Raw genomic sequence first — 24,259 nt, forward strand, 5'->3', positions numbered from 1 at the left:
TACAGGATTACACACTCTTTACCTTCGTACCAGTTGGAAGAATTTCAACCCCCTACAACTCAGAATTTTCTAAGCTGGAAGAAGAAAAGTGGGTTTTGATAGTCTAAAACATATTTTTAACCCCTCAAAGTGTGTCATAGTAGGATGTTGAGGGTGAGAGATGTAATTTTGATCACACATACCCCATACAAGTTCTCTAGACATCACTTATTACATTTCATATACAAAATTTATTCCAATTTCCACTCTATGAAAAATTTTAAAAATGACCCCCTAGACCTAATCAAATTCCACGAAATTTTTTGTGTGATCTAGTATGGTAATATACAATGACACTAAACACTAGGACTCACCCAAGGCCTCACCATCAAGCCACACTTCGGCTTTGGGGTTATGCTTGGAAGAAAAAACTCAATTAATTATTAAGTCCTTGTAAGGATATGATAATTAACTAAGTGAAAAAAACCTCCCAAAGTAAACTCACTTGATGACAAGGTCCCAAGTTACCTAGGCCTGTTACATGACTCGACTCCTCATACTAGTATCACTTTTACATTGTCTCCGCAGGGCTTGTGGAATTTGAGTACAACAGAAAAAGATGAGAAGAAGTAGAGTTGAAAAAATCTGATGACATGATGAACTCTGATGGTACATTGAAGCTTTTGATACACCCTTGGGCATGGAATCTTCAAAAAATCTTCAAGTGCCACTCTAGTGGTCAACAATGCCTACAATGGAGGCTTTGACTTAATAAATAACTAAAAAGAGCATGAAACCCATGCTTAGAAATAATTTTCTTTTTCTTCTTTTTCAATTTTACAAAAAATACATAATGACAAAGTGCAAAATCAATTATGAAGACTGACCATAGTTACATTTTCAACATTTTTTGCTTGGTGACGTTGTATTGTTGGTCTTCCACATGGTTCTCTTGTGTTGAGATGTGGTGGGGACATGCTGCTAGATGGAGTTACCACTTTTCTCTTGCCCCCTTCACTTATGGTGTTGATATTGTTAGATGATGGATGTGTTGTAGTATTGTACTTTGCCTTGATGGGATTTCCCTAGGTGATATGACTTAACATTTGTAACATTTGTTGGATATCACCTAGGTGGAGTATGTTTGATTATGTTAATACCCTCACTATTTCTATTGTAGGAAACCATTGTATTGTTAATGTGATTGCCTTGTAATGAACCATGTTTTATTTGGATACAATAATGCAAGGAAGTCATTTCTCTTATTACTATTGTTGTTATGTTAGACATGCACCTAATAAACCAAATTATTGGATAAACATGACATCAATGTCATACAAACATTTTGTATGACACAACTAGCTTTCCTAGGATAATCTTTTTGCAATATAAATCAGCAAGCTAGGACTGATTTGGCGCATGCATAACACCCTGTATAGCCATGCATTTTGAAGCACTTGCCCTCTTTGATTCCATTTGTCTGTAATGATTTGCAAACAAGAATCAAAACGTACATCATCAATAAATTTAATGAACAACTCACCCATACATTGTGCATCCTTGTCATTTTCCAAGAGCATCCACTACTTTCAAGAAAACTACTCCATGCAAGGAAGACACCATGAAGTTGATGAGTGGATGGTGTGTTGCATCTGTCCATCCATTAGAAACAATACTAACCCCAGATGTTGGCCATGTTGATTTAACAGTCTGAAGCATTTTATCCACCTCCTTCTTTGCCTTAGTCAACAATGTGGTTCTAAGCCTCTCTGAACCAAAAGGCACATACCCTGATGGAGCCCTTGAGTTAGAACGCGACACATCTCAATAAATAAAGGTGATCATGCAAACATTAAACAATATGAATTTGAGATAGAAAAAGAAGGCAATGGTGATATCAAACTCTTCTTGCCTCTCTCGCTGAAATATCTTGTCCACTGGACCAAGTGCCCTCCTTTTTGTTGTTTGACCTACACCCCCACCGAAACACCCAAATGGATATTTGTTTTTCCTCAAGAATGGAAGGGGATCCTCATTCTTGTTTTTCTTAGATGATGCAGCCACCATTGCCACACCAACATTGGCCTCTCTTTTTAATTCTTTCCTCTTAGATGCAATCACTCTTAAACATCTTACAAAGATACATTTTATCATCATGTACAAAGATACATTATTAAAATAGGGATCATAACAAGGGGTATTACAGCGTGGACTCTATAATAGTTTGATGGAAGGACCTCAACTAGAAAGGTAGTCTTCTGGGTTTCATGGAAGGAAAAAAATCTTATTAAGTTCCACAATTCAAAAAAGCAAATTAATGGAGGTGTTAAGTAGAAACATTGTTTGAGTGCAAACGGAAAGTGCAATGCAACTCTGACTTATATCAAAGTCTTAGATTGTAGCAATCACCACAACTCAACACCAAAACATTGCAATGTGGGAGACTCGACAAATATTGAAATTTTCCCTCCTCCTAGAGGCTTTAGCTCTACCAAAGTGTCTCTTCTCATATTAACATAACATAGGAAGGCCAATTACTAACTAAGTTGAGACTACTGACAAAAATGAATGACAAGAAAAGACTAACTTTAAAAATAGAATCAAGAGAATGCAGGTGCTAAGCTTCATTTTTAAGAGTTTAGATTGTTACATAAAGTATAGTTGAATTTAAGTCCAATAACAATGATAAATATCCACATGCATAATTGTTCCAAATATTGAAAAGCAAAAGGCAGCATATAGTGTGCTGCAATTGATTTGACGGGTGCAACCAACCGATAAAGAATTAGGTGTAACATTGTATAGATATCGCTTTAGCATATCCACAAGTCCTCATGCATTATTGACCAACCCCCCACATTATTGAGGTCTACTCACTAAGAGTGGGATCTATAACAACATGAAGCTAGAATCTCCTTAAAGGGAGACCACATTTCTTTGTGTTAGCTTTTGGGGTTACTCTGAAAGTGGTTACACCATGTCTGGGGTGCTTCATGGGATGTAAACTGCATGGTGAATAATTAGCCCTTGTTTGATCTGTGATGGACTCACACATTCGAAGTGGCTTACTCATTGGTTGTTAAACCTCATATGGGTACTTGATTGATATTCTTCCTTGGAGCATTGGAGACAACTTGGTGACATTTGACATGCTAGCCACATCAAGGATGTTGCTTGTTTAGAGAATGCCCTAAATTGGAGAAATGTTTGGCATTCCAAAGGAGGGCATTGAGCTCCAGATAATATTAGGTTGCTTGGATGCCTCCATGGAGTCTTGGAGATGACTTAGTGATGCCAAGGTTGCAACCATGAGGACCTATTACCCACCACCAGTGGGTCACCCCATAGGAGAAAATTTTCTCCAAGATTTGTCTTCAGTCGATAGCTAGTTGCCCCGACAACCACCAATGTAGCCGATATTGTGCCAATTGATCATTGCTCCATGAGCCAGTCATATGTCCCCTTGCCCAACTGTCAAGAGTGTATCTTTGAAGGTGGGCCATCCAATCCTAAAGGTATGTCTTTCATTGTGTAATCGGGTGCTTATGTTATTTTTCTTTGGGCACACTTAGGTATGGATTATTGGGTGACTTGGAAGGAGGAAGGTTTTCAACTACAGTCTTATTCCCTCACCTTAAATGGGGGGCTAATCACCAACCCTAGTCCCATGGGATTTCCCCTATTAGCTTATAGCTTTAAGATGGGCACTACTTGGGAAACCCTGATTTTGGTAGTGCGGTCATGTTTTTCCATTTCAAATTTTTCACTTTGCTCCGCACATTACATGCCCGATTTCATCATCTTCCCTCTCTCGGTCCACATGACCACTAGGTCCACAAGGCTCTAATGCTTCCCCTTCCCTTATCCACATGTCTGGGTCGAGCTTGGGACGATACCCCAAAGGTTGATGCAACTAAAAAAAAAAGAGATAAAAGCATATCATGTCCACATACAAAAGGATATTATACCACAAAATGTAAAAGATGGTCGGGACAAAAAAATAGCGCGTGGGCAAAAGATGAACATGAGTTCTACCCTTTATCATTATGGCCATCACTATGGTTCCTAGGGCCCCTATGAGTGCCCTTGCATCATTAAAGAACCCATGCATGTCCCAACCCTTGGTGGGGAATGAACTGTCCCACCTTAAGGGGTAATCATTGTTGTTATCTCCTAGAGCCCAAGCAATATAATAAAAGAAAAATCAATAAAAGGCAAAAGGCAAATGACAAAGGGTGGAAAAACAAAAGTATGGGTAACTCATGTACCATGATTGCTCCCTCCTACATTAATACACCCAAATGTGTGGACATCTTCAACATTATCACCCTTGAGCCCATGGTATTTGGCCTTGAGACTCCTGTTGTCCAATCCACCTCATCATTATCCACATGACACCTACCACTTTAAAGATGTACCTTGAACATGTCTTTCCCTTAAAGGGTTGGGAACAACTAATAGGGTTGTTTATTAGCCACTCCTACCTAGGGATGTAACACCATTACATGTTCAAAGCCCCAAATTTGGAAGCGAAACCCATTATGAAGTCTCATTTGTGTCCTGGATTAACAAGCTTGTTTCACTTAGACGCATTAATGGATTTGTTGACCACTGGAGTGGCACCTGATGATTATATGAAGGCTCCATGCCCAAGGATGATCCACAGGACACTTGTACCATCAGATATCATCAGTCAACATAATTTTTAAACTCTACTTCTATTTATCATCATTTTTCTTGTACCCAAATTCCACACCCTGCGGAGAATTGTAATAAGTGATACTAGTAATTATGAGTTTTGAGTCGGTAATAGGCTTAGGATGTAGGGACACGATCAACAAATGAGTACACCTTGCAGTGTTTTTTTATCTAGTTAATTATCCCTTCTTTTTTAGAGGCGGATAATTTTCTAGGTTTTTCACTCACTTTTACCCCAAAGTCGAGATGACGGTTTGAAAGTTGAGCCTCTAACACATCTTAGTATCTAGAGTCGATGTATATTGCCATACTAGATCACACACAAAAATTTGTGGCATTTGGTTAGGTCTAGGTAGTCATTTTTAAATTTTTTTTTTTTTTTATTTTCTGCACTGCGAAAATTGCAAATAAAATTGTATTTAAATTGTAATAAGTGTAGTCTAGAGAAGTTGTATGGGGTATGAATAATAAAAATTACACCTCTCACCCTCAACTTTCTACTATGATACACTTTAAAGGGTTAATAATGTGTTTTGCACCCTTAAAACCCACATTTCCTAAGTTTGGTGGAAATTATGGCATTTAATTAGGTTAGAATTAAATAAAATATAAAAAAATAAATTATTCCATGTGACAGAATGACGTGGAAATGACTTGGAAATTATTCTAAGTCAAAGAGTTGATTCAAAGGACATGTGGAAGATGACTGAGCACACTGCATCATAAATACACCATTATTTTATAAAATCAAATTTCCCAGATATAAAGCAACAGTTGCACATGTGGAAAATCAAATTAATTAGAGGTGCTCATGCACTGAAGAAATATTTGATGGAACATTTGGAGTGAGGATTTCGTGGGGACTTCTCTCACTGTTAGCTCAAGTGCTTCTACACTTAGCACTTCACTTTGGAGGACCACGAGTTTCTCTTGGAGGAGATCACACAGTTCTTGGGATCTATGCAGAGCTACCTTGGGATCATCTCAGATTGTCAACACTTAGGTCGAGTTTGGATTTGGTGGACTGGAGTTATAACAGTACTTGGATTCACTCATGGACGATCTTACTATATCATATATGGAATTCGATTTCCCTTGAGGTGCACATATGGAATTCGATCCTAGTGTCTTTATCTTCTCCACATCGAACTTGACTTATCTTTCCTTCGGATTTGCTCCAAATTCAGTTCTCACATGCATTCTCCTTTGGGATTTGCTCCCAACTCTCTATATAACTCTCATATTGTATCATGTTATGAACTATTGGGCTTGAGGAGACTCTACATGTTCGTACTTGCATATTTTTAATATAATCAAGACTTTGGGGACACATGGCTTATGTTCTCTTGGTAATATGAGGTGGCTTATTTTCATGTTATTGTTTTTATGTTCATTTCTTTTTGCATATTGAACGAGTATTAGATTATATTTTTCCATCTTATTTGGATTGGAGTGTACAAGTTATCTTGCACACCCATTGATTTAGAGTAATATTCTAGGAATAAGCTTTCTAAGTCATTTTCATAAGAATGTTTGGTTCTCTTGTTTATTATATTGCTCTAATCCATGTATGAACTAATATCTCTTTCAAGTGTGTAGGAAAGATTTTCGTTTTGTGTGCAGAATCGATTCAGAAGTGGGAGAAATCTTCACGAGATCAACCAATTCCTGGAGCCATAGTGATCCAAGACTTTGTCATCATCCACTCCAAAGGCTTTCATCCAACAAAGCAAGAGGGAGTTTCTTTACTCTATAGTTACTTGATCATCATTATTTGATTGTAGCTTTTTCAAAGTCATAGTTGTTGTTCAAGAGCTATCATCAAAACTAGGCAAGTATGGGGGTTTACTCCCAATACTTGAACTAGTATTTTTGTACATTAAATTTGTATTTTAGTTTGTTTGTTTTGATTTATTTTCAACTAATTCTTGGTTTTCATTTTGCAGCCCATAAGCTTGAAGCATTGGACAACAAAGAGCTTTGAGGAGAGACATTGAGAAACTACTTACTTGTGTGCATGCAAGACCCCCTCACCCATTTCAAAGATTGAAGCACTCAAGGGAGGCCATGAACATTTATGGGGACGCTGCAAGTTCACTTAGGTCGTGGGCCTTATTGAGCCTTGCAACTATCTTTTGAAGGCTCTTTTCAGTCTTGTAACTTCTTGTTGTATATTCTTGAGAGAGATGTTAGCCTTGTAAAAAAAATTCACTTTGTAAAGATCTCTCTCATATTGTGGGCAGCCCTTTAGAGGCATTTTACCCCATCTCAAACACTAATAAAATAAAATTTATGTTTTGAGGGAGCTTGGCATTTTTCCCATGACATCCCCCTTCCTCATTTGAGGAGGGAATTCTTATGGTTCGAATGATTTTTTGCTTCTAGTTTTTTTAGCTTCTAAAAGCTTAATTTCACACTTAAGAATTAAGTCATTCCAATCCACATGCAATTTTTCCTAATTTTAAATAGCTTCAACTTATAAATTTTGAGTAAATTTTATCTTATGTGCAAACATTCAACATTGTGGCAAGCTTTGATTATTCCTTCAAGTACATGCTTCACTTTTTTTATTTTACACATTGATAACTTTTGAAGCAATCCTATTGGAACAATCGTAGCTTTAAAACAATCTACTTCATTTGCTTATATTCCATGCAAGAGTTCACTTACATGTTAAATTGTCAAACTTTTACAAATTATTTCATTTTCCATTTATGAAACATTTGCATGTAAGTATATTTTAATTGGGGAATTATCATGATTTACACTCTGGTCAAGGCATTTTAGTATATTAAGGCTTCCAAGCCTCATTAAAATTTTACCTCTAACATAAGTTGGTTGAAGTGGACATCTTAGGAACCCTCTACTCCTCTACTGACTAATCACTGTGAGATCCATACCATTAGGTGAGGGTGAAGCCTAAGGATTGAAGAATTCAATTGCAAATTTTGTTGTAGAGGTAAACTAATAAAATTAATCAAGAGCACCTTCCATCACATTTACTTTACTTGTTTCTTGATGTTTTCAGTTGTTCTATTGCAAAGTTTATTTTCAAGAAACATTTCAAAGCAAGTATTGTGATTCTTCAAATTGATAGTAACTGCATTCATTTCATGCTCAAATCTAATTCCATATTGACATCTTGATTTAGCATTTAGCATCTCCTATTTTACTTTTTTTAGTAAATTTTATAATTGTTGAGTTTTGGCAAGTTATGTTTTGATTCATGAATTGATTTTATATCTTACAAATATCTTGTGTTAGCATCTTTTGTTTGCATTTCAAGGTTATTTTGCTTTAATTATTGGAAGCATTCCATCTTTACTTTGAAAAAATGTAACTTTTATTTTGTTGAGCAAATTCTTTATAAGGCATTGGTTTTATGGTTTCATCATGTTAATAATTTTCATTGTTATTGCTCATAAATCATTAAAGTAATCCATTTTCACTATAACACTCTCCTAGAACCTCATATCGCTTTTAACTTAACTTTTCATTAAGGACCACCCCCCTTAGCTAACCTAGGAGATAGCTTAGACGGAGAGAGTCAAGAATAGCGTGACAGCCCCTTCTCCGAGTTCCCTGCGACCAACCACACCTTGTGGGGTTGAAGGCGTTTCTCACTAACCTGTAGGTACATGTAGGCGGTAGGAGTAACAAGATCAATGTACCTGAGAGTGGGAAGACACATTAGATCTTATACACAATTGGTTGGTTGTTTAATCATGGGTTCGGCAACTTAATTGGGGCCCAAGCCCACCACAGGATCATATAAACAATTGTAGGGGATGCATTGAGAGCCATGGGACTCCTTCATGTGATATGGCATTATCTCATCTTATGGGCGCCCTCAACACCTTCAGCAGTTTGTTCATTGCCCCACACTATATGCAAGATGATGAACTTGGAACAATAGTGCCCCCAGCCGACTTAGCAATATATACAGGGTTTAGCAGCTAATCCGAGGCCCAGAGGAGGTTTCTCTAATCCTTTGAGACATGGGAGGGCAAGCACCATCTTTCGTGCCCTCATTTGGAGCAGTCTACAGGCTTATTTTTCATCAGGAGACCCATGAGACCACTACTTGTGCCCCAAAGCCACTTTGGAGCACCACATGATGTTTTGCTTAGAGATCAAGGGGCCACCCCCTTATCTATCATTCATGGAGCCCTCACTCTCATTATGGCACCTTGAGGACTCAACGAGGCCCTCCAACAACCCTTCTACACCATGATTTTATCATTTCGACTCACTTATGGATGGCTTCTTCATTACTTTATGAGCTACTTGGTGGGCTTGTCACCAAGGACATGTTATTTGCACATTATTTTATGATTGTGAGGGCTATTAGGCTAATTCGAATTAGGCAAAGGATCATGTAAATTTAGATCTCTCATTTGTGAGAGCATCATCATCACTTCTTGGATTAGTTCTCTTGTACGAACTGTGTACTTCTTCTTAGATGTCTATTAGAGATCTCTTGATGCATTTCAATATATTTGGAAGCTGAAATTTTCATTCATTCTTGGAGCTACCTCTTGTTCTATGGTTGGATATATCTCTTGTTATCTTGTAAGTATTATTTGTTGAATATTTTCTTAATATGATGTCTAATGTGTAGAATTATTGCAACTAGATAGATCTTTGTGCCCTACTTCATTGAATATCAATGTAAAGATTTGTTAAATTTCAAATTGCATATGTTACTCATTGCATAACAAGCAAACAAATGTTCCCAGTGGATTGAAATTTGTTTTCTTCCATAAAAAAATCCATTGATCTTGGGTGGGTAAATGTTAAAGAGTGGTTGCTCGAGCATCACTTTTTAGCCTTCTTGAAGACGATTTTAGCGAAGTCTCGAATCATCATAGACTCCATAGCCCAAGGATTAGGCATTGATCCAAGTAAAATTGGTGTTCACCTTCTCCTTATCTTTCTTTTCTATCTTCCAAAATTTTTGGCTCCTCCCATAAACGACCAACTAGGGATGCCTGTGAATTGCACTAGAGGAGGTGTCTTGCAAAAGCAATTGGATAAAAATCTGCTTTGGTGTCTCCTTTAGTGGCCCTCCAAGTTTGGAGAAATTCCCACGATTGGCTTCCAAGAAAACTCAAGCCCTAGTTGCATCTTTGGAAGCCCATGTTGAACGTCTAGGGTTGGTGGTCTTATTAAGGGCCATTTGCACAAAGAATTCAAAGGAATTAATCATTCTTGACCTCTTCCCTATCCTATCTTGACCTAGAGAGCACATAAGAAGAACTCCTCCCATGATTACTCATAATCCCTAGGTCTTGTTTAGGTGTTTTTTAGGTCTCTCTCTAGTGAAGCGAAAGCCCATTTCAAGTGATAAATCAGCTTGCAAAGCTTCTAGAGAGGTCCCATATCACACTGGAAGTCTTGACCTTGGACATTCCTATCATTGTTGAATATCTCTTAACCCTAGGTCTAGACTTCCCTCCTAGGTCTTTCTTGGATAACCCTTAGCTTCTCTTGAAGCACCAAGGCCTAATTGAGTCTCTTCTTGAATGGGCCTTGGGAATCACTTCATACTTTATCATTGATCCCATCATCAGAAGTGATTTCCTCCATACCGAGACTCATCCCATCGGTGAAAGTCCATAAAGAGCAAGGATCACTAACTGAGGTGATAGTGGGTCCTTGTCCCATTGTTGTCATTTGGTCTAGTAGTTGTCCCTTAGGTAACCCCCTAAGATCCCTACTAGATTGTGTGGCAACATTTTTGGCGTCGTTGTCAAGGAGGAAGCATGTTTGCCTCCTTGGTGTAATATTTGAAGAGGTGATTCCTTCAACGACAATATAGATCTTCTTCTAGTGACTGCACTGGAAGAATAAAACCCTTGTTCTTCATTGAGCTTCAAAGTTGAAACTTGTAAGGTGAAGCGAGCATCACTCAAGGCATCATTAAATTCACCTTAGCGACTCCTACATGATCGGTATGTGTAACATAATAGGGTATCTTACATTCATGAAATATACCCTACTTTGGATATCAATACCATCCCTGGATATCTGAATAGTCTTGACCCATGTAAGAGATTCAGGGTCCCTAAGTATGATGGTAATCCAGCCTCAGCCCTAAGCATGTTAAAATATTTGCCCAATATATCCAAGAAGAGTACGTGTTTCACCAAGATTCCCTTATTCATATATTCATAACATCCCTTCAAGAACATGATTCATGGTTGCATTATGGTTGTGAACCTAAAATCATCCCATCTCTTCAAGTACTCATCGAGAAATTCCTATACCATAAGGACCATGAGTTCCAGGTTGTTGAAGATCCCCCTCAAAGTGAGAAAGAAGAGTACCATGAGCAAAAGAATCAAGAAACCATTGACTATCGTAAATTTGATTCATTCAAACCATTAAACTTTGATGCAAACCTTGAGGCTCTTCGCCAGTTACCTGATAAGTACTGCGAACGGTTGCCTAAGTTTGATCGAAGTACTAGTGCCAAGAAGCATGTGGATGACTTTATATGGCATATAACTTTTAAGTTTTGTAACGAAGTTAATATGGATCAACAAGACATAGAAGATGTTGTTATGATACTCTTTGCATTAACATTTGAGGGAGATGTTTGGAATTGGTATAGTAACTTGCCTCCACGAAGCATAATTTGAAGATGTCTTCATGAAAGAGTGGGCTAATCATCAAAGCAGTCGAAATAGCTCTAATAGCAGTCAAGAAGATGAAAATGAAAAGGAGGTTTTTTTACCTAATCAACATAAAATAAATGATGAGGAGGATGATATTGAAACAGACCTTGATAAGGATGTCAACAAGAAGTGTTCCTCGAAAAAAAAAGTTGAAGATGGCCCAAATCTTCTTGAGGAGGTTATCCCTCTCAGCGTGCATAACAGAGACCTTGAGAGAGATGCTCCCATTAGCCCCTTGGATGATGATATTGGTGGTTACTTACACATTGAAGAGGGAAGTGGGAGGTTAATGGCCATCCTTATGATGAGGACCCTATCTATGACACTGATAAAGAAGATGAGGTTAAGGTGAGTCCTCCCTTTTTCCAAATTGTTGCTTCCGATGATACAACTATCAATAACCTTGAAAGGGAGGGTGACCACACTCCCCTCTTGGAAGATGGTATCAAAAATTGCAAGTGCATTGAAGAAGAACAGTGGAAGAAGACTAACCATTGTTATAACCATGACCCTATTTATGATACAATGATAATATTGATTGGACCTCTCTCTTGCCTTCTTCCTTATGTCACCAAGATGAGATCACTTCTTCCTAGCCATGCTTTGGAATAATGAGCACAAAACAGTTGCCCCTCTTCAATTTTATCATCGTATTGAGCAACCCACTTCTTGTGACCCTCCACGTCAACGGTCCCCTTTTTCTTCCCATCATGACCTTCAAGCAACCATGAAGCATGACATCAATAAGAAGGATCTTGATAGGGAGTTCATGAGCTTGGTCATTCAATCCTCCATTCTTTGTTTGCAGGAAAGGATCTGATTTTGCAAATTGGTGTCTTTCCCTTCGTCCATAGCTCCTTTCTATGATGTATGGATCTCTTATTTTCCCACCTCTTGCCCTCGTGATCCTGCATATGATTACTCTTATCCTTACTCTTATTGCACACATTTTGTCACAGTTCCAAGGAAACATTTGTGCCAAATTTTTCAAAGATGAACATCATCAGCCAATCAGTGCTTGTGTCATTGTAAACCAAATTTATGCGAGTTGTAATGTAAATAATGCTAGTATGATCATGTAATTATGTAACAACCTAGGTAAGCCTATGATTTTGGAGACGAATTTCATCCTATGAGCTTTTTTAACCTCACTGATTACATGTGTTTCTAAACACGGCTAATCGGAAGAGTTTTTCCCTCCAGCTTAAGCCCCAAAGCTAAGGTGAAATTTATTGTCAAAGTCTTAGGTGAGTCCTAGCATTCTTAGTTATTGTCAAAGTGATTTGGGAATAATTTAAGTTATTTCGCAAAATTATTTTATTACAAGTCACTTGGTCTACTAGATCATATTGTGTTGCAAAATTAGGGAAATATTATGAGGGTCTATAATGAATAGGTATTCCCCCTTTGAGAGTTGAAATGTAAATATATAATGTAAAAAATATTTTTGTACATAGCCCCTCGCAATCAGACACCATGGCTATAGTATTTGAGGATGGAAAAATAATTAATCCCCTCAAGTGTCAATTAATTATTTTTTCTTGCAAAATAAAAATTAAATTCTAAGCCAAAAAAATAATTAATTTAGAGTCAAAATTTTAAAATTAGAGAAATCAATTTCTCCAAGTAGAAATGACCAAAAAAATCATGGTTCATAAAGAAGTCAAATTTTGGAGGTCCCCCACCAAGGCATAAATGGATTTTTAAAGAAAAATTAAGCCCCTGGACCCTAGTGGTTAAGTCAAAGTCAAATTTTTGAGGAAATTAATCCAAAATAATTATTTTTTGATTAATAAAAAGTGGTTTTAGTGAGCAATTCGAAAATTCCTCAAAAAGAAATATTTTCGACGATAGAGATTAAAAGATGATCAAATATTTATTGACAGCTGAGATTATTTTGATGCAGATCAAGCCAACTAGTCGTTATTTTCCACTTGGAAGGATATTCTCTATAAATAGAAGGCTATTGAGCTTCTATTATCATCTTTGGTTGATGTAAAATTTTGTAAAGCTAGTATGAAGCCATTGTTCTGCTGGGAACGTAGGACTTTCATAATAAAAGACTTTGGGGTACAGTTCATGGTGTCTTTGTCTCATTGATCTGTGGTATGTGTTGGGTATGTGCTTTCCTATATTGTGCTTCAATATTATATGAATTGTTATTTCATTTGTAGATGATAAGAACATTCTATTGGTAGGTTTTGGGCTTATCGTAAGTGATTTGATTCATTGTATGATCTAGCAATTTTCTCTTAAGAAATATATAGAGTTTCTAGGTTCCCCAGCGCTTGGGCTCTAAGTTCACAGACTATGGGCACAAGCTAACCTTGTTTGGACTCCAAGAAATTTATGTGATTTTCTCACTTCGCTAAAGTTGTGTTTAAATATCTATCTTTCAAAATACATCAAGCCATTATCATTATTATAAAAAAATATTCTTCAAAAATCTTTCAAGCATTGTATATTTGCATATATTTGTAAATATATTCGTGTAAAATAAATTTTGTAGAATAAATTTTTCTAACCCTTGTTTTGCAGCTAGGGTTTGGGGTTTATTTTTCAAATTTTCTATATATTGGGGTTTTGGGTACTTGTAATTTCATTTGTGCAAGTGAGATTCAAGAAGATTTGTTGGGTTGGAGCTAGATCTAGGCCCTTGAGGGTAAGATCTAGTCGCCAAATTTTTTGCAAGCCCAGCATCAAGATATTTTGCAGTGATTTGGGCAAATATTGAAGATCTAAAGAAAAATGAATATTTTGGAGAGGGTTTCAAATTTTTTAGGGCCACTAGGCCCAACATCCTCCTGAATCCCTAGTCGTTGCCCTTTTCTTCCTTCGTCCCTTGGCCGCAGGCCTAATTTGGCCTCTAAAAGGTTGGTCATGACCCCTTCTCCCTCTGTCGTGGGCATTTTTGGGCCCTGTGAGCTTGGTTGTAGGCCTAAAGGCTTCATCCCATGCCTCAGCCTGTCCTCTCTCCTCTTTGCGGCCCCTCCTTTCCCTTTTACTTCTCTTCGTTGACCTTTAAACCCTTGTCGTGGCATCCCTTAAGCCCTCCTCCTCCTCTTTCCCCCTTGCGGTCCCTTTGGCAGCCTGACACAACCTTTGGAGGGTTGTTCCTCCCTTGTCGTTGCCTCTTACCCGAGCTGCAGACCCATTAGCGTCTCCCTCTCCTAGACGACAAGCCTCTTAGGCCTGTTTTCCCTAGCCGTGGGCCAATCATCACCTTGTTGCCTTAACATGGGCCTATCTAGGCCTTTTCTCCTTGCCTTTTACCCTCTTCCTTGCCTTGGTTTCCATCTTCAGTCATTGTGGGTGATCATTAATTTTTTTGAGCTAATAATTGGTGTATTTTGCAGAGAAATTGGATTAATTTTTGCCTATTGGCAAAAAAATTGGGCAAGTTGGACAAGCTTCTACTAGGCCTATGGCGTAAGAGTTTGATCTCTAAACCCTCCTCTAGTTCTCAATGTCTGCTACAGCTCCCTGAATACTTCTTAACAGTGATAAAAAATCCATATAAGTGGCCTAAACTCATCAATAAGTCACCTCAATTCATTAATTGACCATTCATCATTTTGGCATAGATCTAATAGTTTTGGTGATTGTACTCTCTGCATACTAAAGTCTGATATAGCAATGATAATTGCATCATAAGAGGGCTAAACTATTTAAAATCTTGTGTCGGCAAAGTTGGTTTGACACTTGGCTTTATATTTCTCATGTTTGGCAAACATATACATATTGTATTTGGCATCTATAAGGCTCTAAAGTGGTTTAACTCTATGTTGTCATAAGTAACATTAAAGATTTCCTTGCTCACACTCTATTGATAATAATTGTTCCTTGTTTCATGGTTTTATGTGTTATTGTGAAGAAGGTTGCTAGCATTGATTATTTGGAATCTAACATTGTGTTTTCTTGTGAGTTCATGATCTACAACGCCATAAGTTCACATCTAACAAGCTCACTCTCTAAAGCACATTGACATCATAATCTAATAATCTTGGTTCCCTAAGTGAATATATCTAAGAGCTCATTGGATTTATGCTATCTTGTTGAATTGGTTAAATGCTAATTATATGAAAAGAATAAATCTCTCGGGTAATCATTCAATTTCATAATTGGTATAAGAACATTAATGAATATTGCTCTCATTCTTGTCACTCTGGTTCCATTGTTAATATCTACTTGTTAATGATAATTCTATCTTGGAAGGCTTCTAATTGCATCATAGCATTGATAATCTTGTTATCTATCTTGAGTAATTGGCATCTTGTATTGAGAATCATTGGCTAATTGTTCTAAGTGGATAAGTGCTCTAATTGTCATTGGATTTATAGTTCATATTTTAAGTGGATATCTATTGTGAAACTCTATATTGGTGAATCATTGTGAAGAGCATCTATTTCATTCTTGGGCAATTGTATCTTTTGGTTATCTCTCGTATCTTGTTGGCACTTGTTAAGTTAGCACTTTGTCTTGTTTAGGATTGTCTCTCAATTCATTGTTAAGTACTCTTGTTATAAGATAATCAACATCAAGTACTTAAAGAACATTAAACAATCTTAACTCAAGAAAGCACTCAATAATCTTGCATTAGCATCTTAATCTAGTCTTGCATTTAATAACTTACCTCCAAGCATAAGCTTGGTTGATAAAGAGATAAGAACACCCTTTCAATCTTTGCTTGACAAGTCTGGCCCTATAGCATTTAAAACGGTGACCATGCAGTTGTCACAGCCACAACCTCTGCAACACCGAAGGCACCGGGTATGTTAGATTTCAAGGAAAGGGATCGTTAACCAAGTCATTGCTTGCCTCACCTTGACTTCTCTCTTTCATGTACTTTAGACCTTGGGCTCAATATAGATAAAGATCAAGGGATACACCTAGAGTAGGCATTTAATTAAAAGAAATCAAGATTCTTGCATCACATCTAAGTCATAAGATTTGCATTTCATTTCGGATAGTGAATCATTCTTTACGTAGTGGTTGTTCATCTAGTTACTTGGTATTTAATCGATATAAAGCAAGAAATTGACTCCACAAGGCACTGGTCTCACATCTAAATCTAATCTAATCTATAAATCTTGCTAAATCAACCAAGTGCCTAGGCCATTCAATCGTGTCTCTCGGACTTGTTAGTTGCCAACTTGTCCTTCATTTCCATTTTCCGTAAGGACTACCCCCGTAGCCTGTTGTTGGGAGACAGCTAGAATGAAGTGGGCAAGGATCATAGTGACAGCCCCCGCCCTGAGTCGTTGTCGCACTGTGCCTATACGATCTGAGCGACAACAACTCCTCGATTTATAGCATGAGTAATCATAAGGGCAAGTGTTTTCATATTGATCAACTGATATGTTGGTTACATTGGATGTATGATTACACAACATTTTGCATAATGTGACCATGCATGTTAAGGTAGGATGCATTGCATATTGATTTTTGCATAGCTAACATCATCATATCATGTTCTCATGCTAGAATAGATGCATTTAGATTAGATTTGCATTTAAAATAGATTTTATTTCCTGTATGGTATATTATTATTTGATTAAAACATGGGCGATCAAAGTACGCCAGGACAAATGCTTCCAACAATTATTTGTAATGTGCAATATAACAGGTCTTCGGTCCCAAAGGATTGTTGGTGTTTTCAGGACCTCCCCCTTTGAGTACATGGTTCTTGCACTCCACAGAGAACTCATGTCCCAATTGGGGCTAGATGTTACCCACCACCAATGGGTAACCCCATAGGAGAAAACTTTATTCTAAATTTGTCTTCAGTCGACATTTAGCAGGCCCGACAGCCACCAGCGTAGCCGATATTGTGCTTGTTGATCCTCACTCCATAAATCAGTGATATGTCCCCTCGTCCATCTGTCATGAGCATATGTTTGAAGGTGGGCCATGCAATCCTAAAGGTATGTCTTTCATTGTGCAATCTATTGAGAAATTTAAAAGGTTGCAGCTAAAATGATTTCTCTTCAACTTGATAATTGCTTGTGATGTATTTTTAATTTTCTTGATTATTAGCTTCTTCTCTTATTATTATGTTGTTCTTGTCATCAAAACAACTAACAAAACAAGAAGATCAACAATACACAAGAACACAAGATGTAGGCTGCAATTCAGGGCCAAAACCTCTCAACTTGAGAGGAAAACCCACAAATCTCTTATTTTCATATAAATTCTTCAAATGACGAATTCCAAGACCTCTAAACCAAGACCAAATTTGACCTCCTTGATGATGTGCTTCCTTTGTCCAAGTCAAACCCAGTCAAATCTCTTACAGCGTCACAACTTCGACCCCTAGATATAGAATTTCAGCCTCCACTGTAAGTCTGAAATTTTCGTCCCCTGCAATAGTTGTTGCTTCCACACATGTCAGCAATTTCAGGGCTTCCAAGGCTTCCCTTGACCTTCACTTGGGTTCCTCCTTCTAGGGCCTGTAGGTGACATAATAGACCTTCCTTTGACCTTCTTCTACATTTTCCTCAACTTCAACCTTGCAACATCAAAACCCTAGACTTCGTTCTTCGCACGTGTGAGAGAGAGAGAGAGAGAAACCCAAACCTTTGTCCTTCTTCCTTCTTCGTTATCCTTCTTTTACTTCTCCTTGGCTTAGATGATGAGAAGATGAGTGAGTGTTCATAGGAGGTTGAGTTCCCTCCTATATATAGGCTTCCAAGGACGATGACATGCCCTAATGGGGCCAACTTCTTAGCTGCCAAGCCCACTTGGTCTTGGAGGGTATTTTAACACTTTTAAATACAAAAATTATTATTTTTACATGATACAATGTGCCTGATGGGGTCTTCTTCATATGACAATGACTCTGTTGACTTTTTGACTCTAGGACAAACCCTAGAAGCACTAAATGGGTGCTTGACCCCTAAAAAAGATCTTAAGCATGATACCCATGCTAAAAAAATAACAATAATAAATTTTTATTTCTTTTTACAATATATAAGAATCAAAGGTACATTTCCTATTTATGAAGACCAAACCTAGTTACACATTTCAACACTCCCTCTGGAGGTACTCATAATGGTACATGGACATTCTCGAACTGAAGAGATCTCATAAGAAGAGCCGGATTGGTAAGCCATGTCATAAGCTATCATTTCAGCTTATATCTTTGCATCATACCAACTAGCATTGTCACATAACTAGGCCTTGACTAACAGCGCTATCTCTCCATAAGATCAGAGCATAATGCTGGCAAGACCAATGACTGCTAGACACCATCATCATTGTTTCTCAAGGCACATACCCCACCCGGGTGTTAACAAGGTATGTCCTTTTAGGACAATCCCTATCTTGAAATAACACATCCTCAAGCAATTTCCTCTTAGACTACTCTTACATCTTGGATGCCCTACCTCATCCTCAAAGAGTATCGAAAACCAGATGCTTACCCAATCCTCCATTCTTTCTTCACAAAGTGAAGACAAGAATGATGTGTCTATCTCTCCCTCTCAACTAGGGAGGATATATCAACCAATCCAAGCTTGTCTCAAAAATACACAAGCTTCTTATTACAAAGAGATTTTGTCAAGATGTTGACTACCTGCTCATCGATGGAGATATACTGTAGCTATAATACTCCATCTTGCACCAATTTTCGTATGTAGTGATACTTGTTATTTATGTGCTTTGTCTTTCCATGGAACACTGGGTCTTCAAACAATCTTATATAGTTAGAGTTGTCACAATGTATCATTGTAGGGTACATCAATCTTTCAAACAAGTCGAACAGCAGCTTCCTCAACTAGACAGCTTCTTTGCTTACTTCACAAGTTGTAATGTATTCAGCCTCTTCAAACAATCTTATCTAGTTGGAGTTGTCACAATGTATCATTGTAGGGTACATCAGTCTTTCAAACAAGTCGAACAGGAGCTTCCTCAACTAGACAGCTTCTTTGCTTACTTCACAAGTTGTAATGTATTCAGCCTCAACACTACTCAAAGCAATTGATTCTTTCTTTCTACTCATCTAGGATATCATGGAGAATCCCAAACTAAAACATCCTCCAGTAGTGCTTCTCCCATCCATCTCACTGCCTCCCAAGTCAAAATATGTATATCCAATAAAGTGGACATCATTCTTTCTATCATACTTCAGGGAGTAGTGGATTGTTCCTTGCAGATATCTCAGTGTATGCTTGGTTGCTATCCAATGATCATGCTTGGGTTCTACCTGGAACGGACTAAGAATATTCATTGCAAAACAAATGTCGAGTCGAGTATTTACCAAATACATAGGTGAACCAACCAATTGACTATACCTTGTCAAATCCACAAGGCTTGAATCGAAACTTCTTAGCCTCTTCAAATTTGTGATCATAGGGGTTGTTATAGGTTTGCAATCCATCATGTCAAACCTTTTCAACATCTCGATCACATATTTTCCTCGACCTAGATATATCTCATCAAGTCCTTCTCAAACTTTCAACCCCAATTAATAGTGCATCATCCCTAGAACCTTCATATCGAATTCTGCTACCGATTTCTCTTTACACCCTTAAATACGACCTTCCACGCATGTCATGAGAAGATCATCCACATATAGAAGAATGATTATGGGCTCATCCTTCACAACCCTGATATAGAGATTCGGATTAGCAAAACTCTTCGAGAAGCCCAATCTTTGAAGGTATATTTCCATCCTTGCATACCAAGCCCTTGGTGCTTGCTTAAGGCCATAAAGTGCCTTCTTCATGTGAAAAATTCTATACTGAAATCTTATTGCAACAACTGGAAATTATTCTTCTAATTGTTAATTAATTTGACAATTTATTTCCTATAGCAAATACTAAATAAGTCATATTGTAACTTTCACAAATAAATTTTGCAGATTTAAAAGTGTTGGAAACTGATAAATATGCTAGCACACATACATCAAAATTAACACAGTTATTTTTGGACAAATGTCCCCAGAAAAACCCAACTTGGGAAACCAATGCAGCAGCTGAGGGTTTTTATTATTATGCAACAATGAAATTATTTGAGTACAATCTAGATGTCGAATATTGGCTATCCTATAGAGAAAATACTCGCAAAAAGAATTTGAGGGAAATTTGATATTTAAGATGGGAAATTACTGAGGGGGGTGAATCAGTAATTTTATTCTTTATTTTTGCTCAACTTAATCTTCTTATGTAGTTAATGATTTATGCTTGTGCTCAATAGTTATTATATTCCTTTGCAGATTTCAAGGAGAGCGATTTGTTGATGTGTTTATCAAGAATTCAAAGCATTCACACAACATGCAAGAATCAAACACATGAAGACACCAGATATAAGTGGAAACCCCGAAGGGAGAAAACCACGAACTTTAGGCTGAAAGTGATGTGAAGGCAAGTTGCTACTCCTTTTTACATCAGATTTTTTGTAGGCTCCAACCTACAAGAGGCTCCTACGTCAAAGGAAGCTACAACTCCCACTAGTTTTATGCAGGCTACAACCCACAGGAGGCTCCTACCTCAACATCCTACAACATGTTTTTTTTCAAGCTGCAACATAGAAAAGAACATAAATTTCTCAGGTCACAAGTGCTTGTTACCTCATATCCAATTCTACTGTCAATTTTTTTGTTGAACTGCTCCTCCTCTTCACTCTTCTTCTCTTCTTCTACTGCTCATTCTCTCTCTGATGCGGACCACTTCCATACATAAAAAAAAGAACCCTCGTTTCATTCCACATGGTCTATTTTAGAAGCAAGCCCTCTTGTTTGTTTGTATTCTTTGGAGGAATATGAAATGAAACATTGTCTCTTGGACTTCCAAAACTACTCAAAATTAACAGTGCATTTAGAAATAATTACAAGAGACAAATTAGATTTGGATTATCTACATTTTCTGTTCAAACAAATATATGTATTCCAGCTTTTGTCTCAATGTTTAGCTTTCACATTGATTAGCATAGCCTTTGCACTTCACATCACTTTCAGCCTTTTATATTCATCATTCAACATTTATGTACATTTTCCATTCAACATAAATTATCACTAATGTGCTTAGTGACATCAACAACATTTATCAACATTAATCAATCAACTTAACTTGACATCAATGCCAATATTGCCAACAATCTCCCCCTTTGGCATTGATGGCAACTCAACTCATTTGTCCTCCTCCTTTTGTCCTGAAAGATATTTCTCATTGTTGCCCATAACCTCTGCTTACCTCCCCTTTGACATCAATGGCAAGGGGTTATAGATGTCTTGTAGCATGTATGATATATAAATGTTGCTTCAAAGACGCTCAATACCAACGCTGCAACACATTGTTGTGAGAACATTGTGAAAGAATATTGTTGAGAGAACACTTTATAAGAAAAATATGGTATGCACGAGAAAATGTATTATATTGAGCACTATTTGAAAAAAAAAAAAGATATCAGCATAGTTAATATGCACTCCTTTCATGATGTCTCTACAATTTGTTGCTAATCAACGTGTCAATGAAGTTGAGCAATGGTGTTTTTTTTTTTTTTCTTTTGTAGAAGTCTTTGTACCAAAGCACACTTCTTCAACAGAACAATGATCCAAGAGTATGACAGAAGATAAGACCAATGCAATTATATTCAAACTTGGAATCCCTTTGTCAGATCTGTAATGTTTCCCAACCTACTTCAATACTGCTGATTATGATGCAAGCATGTCACACTACCAATCTAACGCCTCAATCATGCCAAGATACTTGTAAGACAGATTATTGTCAATCACATAGGCTTGAGAAAAAAAAAAATCAAAAAACAACTTGTACCTTGATCCAAACCTTATTAGTATGTCAAGTTATCTGAGACAGTCACAAAGTTTGGCCAATTAATGAGAAAACTCCAGATCTATCTTCTACTCAAGAAGGAATGCATTGTCTATCCTTTCACATTGTGTCCTTACTAATTTAAAGCTCATTTTATATAAAATACAATTTGATACATTTGTGAAGCCTCAGTCACAACAAAAACCAAGAGACGTAACCTGGACTGGGAGAGCTACAATTCATAAATTCATAACTCCGTAGGTACAAAATGCAATACGTTATTTCCGATACTGTGAATGTAATGTGAACTTCGTATATGCAGGATAACATACTCTATGATGGTTTGTCTAGCCATCATGTTCTGCAGGATGCACTGGGATACATATGCAAATAGAATCTCCTGCAAAGCCACCTAAGCCAAGAAATTTGCAGACTACATGCACTTCAGGGCCTTGATATGTCTCGTATGTCCATCTCCCCACTTGAAATGTCTTTGTCTCCTGCGTCACCTCCCAACGCAATATGCCATGATTTCACCCATGGCAGCCATTTTTTTTTAAACACCACTTGCGACATTCAACAATAAAATATAGTTCCAAATATTTTTCATTAAGCAACACGCTTAATAGTTTATTTACAAGAGAGTAACACGAATTCGTAGATTACATAAACTTAAGGCACATACATTTACCCGTCTACAAAATATATTAGGTACATGTAGTAAAACCAGATGACAAGAGATTCATTATTTCTTGAGATGAGGAAAGCATTGATAAATGTCTGCTTTAGGATGCTTTGCTTCCGCATGCTCCCTGCACTTCACTTTTGTTGTAGTACAAATGAATGTCTGCATACAGACCTTGCACTGAATGGTCATCGCTTTCCTGTTTGTTTCAAGTTGACTACCTCTAGTGCACTTCATCTTTTCCAGATTTCTCTCTCGGGCCATCTTGGCTTTCTGGCCATTGCCACCCCCCATTCACGTGACCTCCAGCTTCACCTGTCGTCCCCTCACACACCTGATATTTTCAGAGCTTGCATTTCTCGATGTTCTTGACAGGGTGCACACCAATGCATACAATAATGCACAACACATGGATCACAAGGTGAATTCTGAAAGAGGTATTTCTTTTGTAATCCTTGCCTAAACGGACCTGTGTAAATGTCGCACATCCACCAAGCAAATAATAAAACATAACGAAGTTAAAGAATCAACGTTCATTATATTAGATCTCTGGTCAACGTTAAACTCTAAAACAGATCAACGTTTAATAATCCATGACATTAAAACAATCGAACAGGCTGTTTTGTTATCCAAGCGACCAATGTAATTCTAAAACAAGCCAACAGCACCTACGCTCTGTTGGAAATACTGAGAGGGGGGTGAATCAGTGTTTCTTTTCAACTGTTACTTTTACCAATTAGATCAATTATATTTAGAACACAAAATGAACAATAAGAATAAATGCTTTTATTAATTTCTTCAATAAATCAAGTACAGTATATGTAGGGCTCCAACCCTAAATGAAGACACCGATCTTCAATCTCCCAGGCTCCAACCTATATTTTCCAAGCACCGACTTGGACTTCCAAGGCTCCAACCTTGTCAATTTTGAGGCACCAACCTCAAGGGCTCCAACCTTATATGTGGTTCAGGCTCTGACCTGGTTTCTTGAGGACTCCGATCCTCTAGGGCTCCAACCCTATCTTATCCAAGGCACCAACCTTGAATTTAGGAGCACCAACTCCAAGGACACCAATCCTATATTTGCCAAGCACCAACTTGGACTTTTTGAGGCACCAACCCCAAGGGCTCGAACCCTACAGCTTCACTTTGTCAAGGTATGTTTGGTTATACTTCACAGCTCCTAATGTTTTCTTCAACAAGCCCTATCAATCTTCAGCTACGCCTTCACTTAGTCTCCACGTCACATCATCAATGACAACCTTATTCTTCACATGAAGGTGTTACCACTGCTCTTTATGTTACCCAAACAAAACTTCTTCAAGGTCACCTCATAATAGCTTCAATGCATCATGGCCTACAATGATCTCCACAAATATTCAATATGCTGCTTCACAAAGTTCCCCAACTCTGCCTTATTCTATTCTCAAGAGAAGACTTCAACAAGC

The 24,259-nt window shown here is 37.5% G+C and overlaps 1 protein-coding gene and 1 pseudogene across 1 annotated transcript in view; both read right to left on the bottom strand.

Annotated features, from left to right (window-relative positions):
* LOC149230211 (uncharacterized) overlaps window positions 1-24,259 on the bottom strand; it is a 221,519-nt gene that overhangs the window by 43,473 nt on the left and 153,787 nt on the right. The window lies entirely within an intron of this gene.
* Window positions 22,853-23,131, bottom strand: LOC149230212 (uncharacterized protein At2g23090 pseudogene; annotated as a pseudogene).

Source organism: Pinus tabuliformis, chromosome J, assembly GCF_031772625.1.
Source record: "Pinus tabuliformis cultivar Carrire ecotype Pingquan chromosome J, CPIR1, whole genome shotgun sequence".
Lineage (NCBI taxonomy): Eukaryota > Viridiplantae > Streptophyta > Pinopsida > Pinales > Pinaceae > Pinus > Pinus tabuliformis.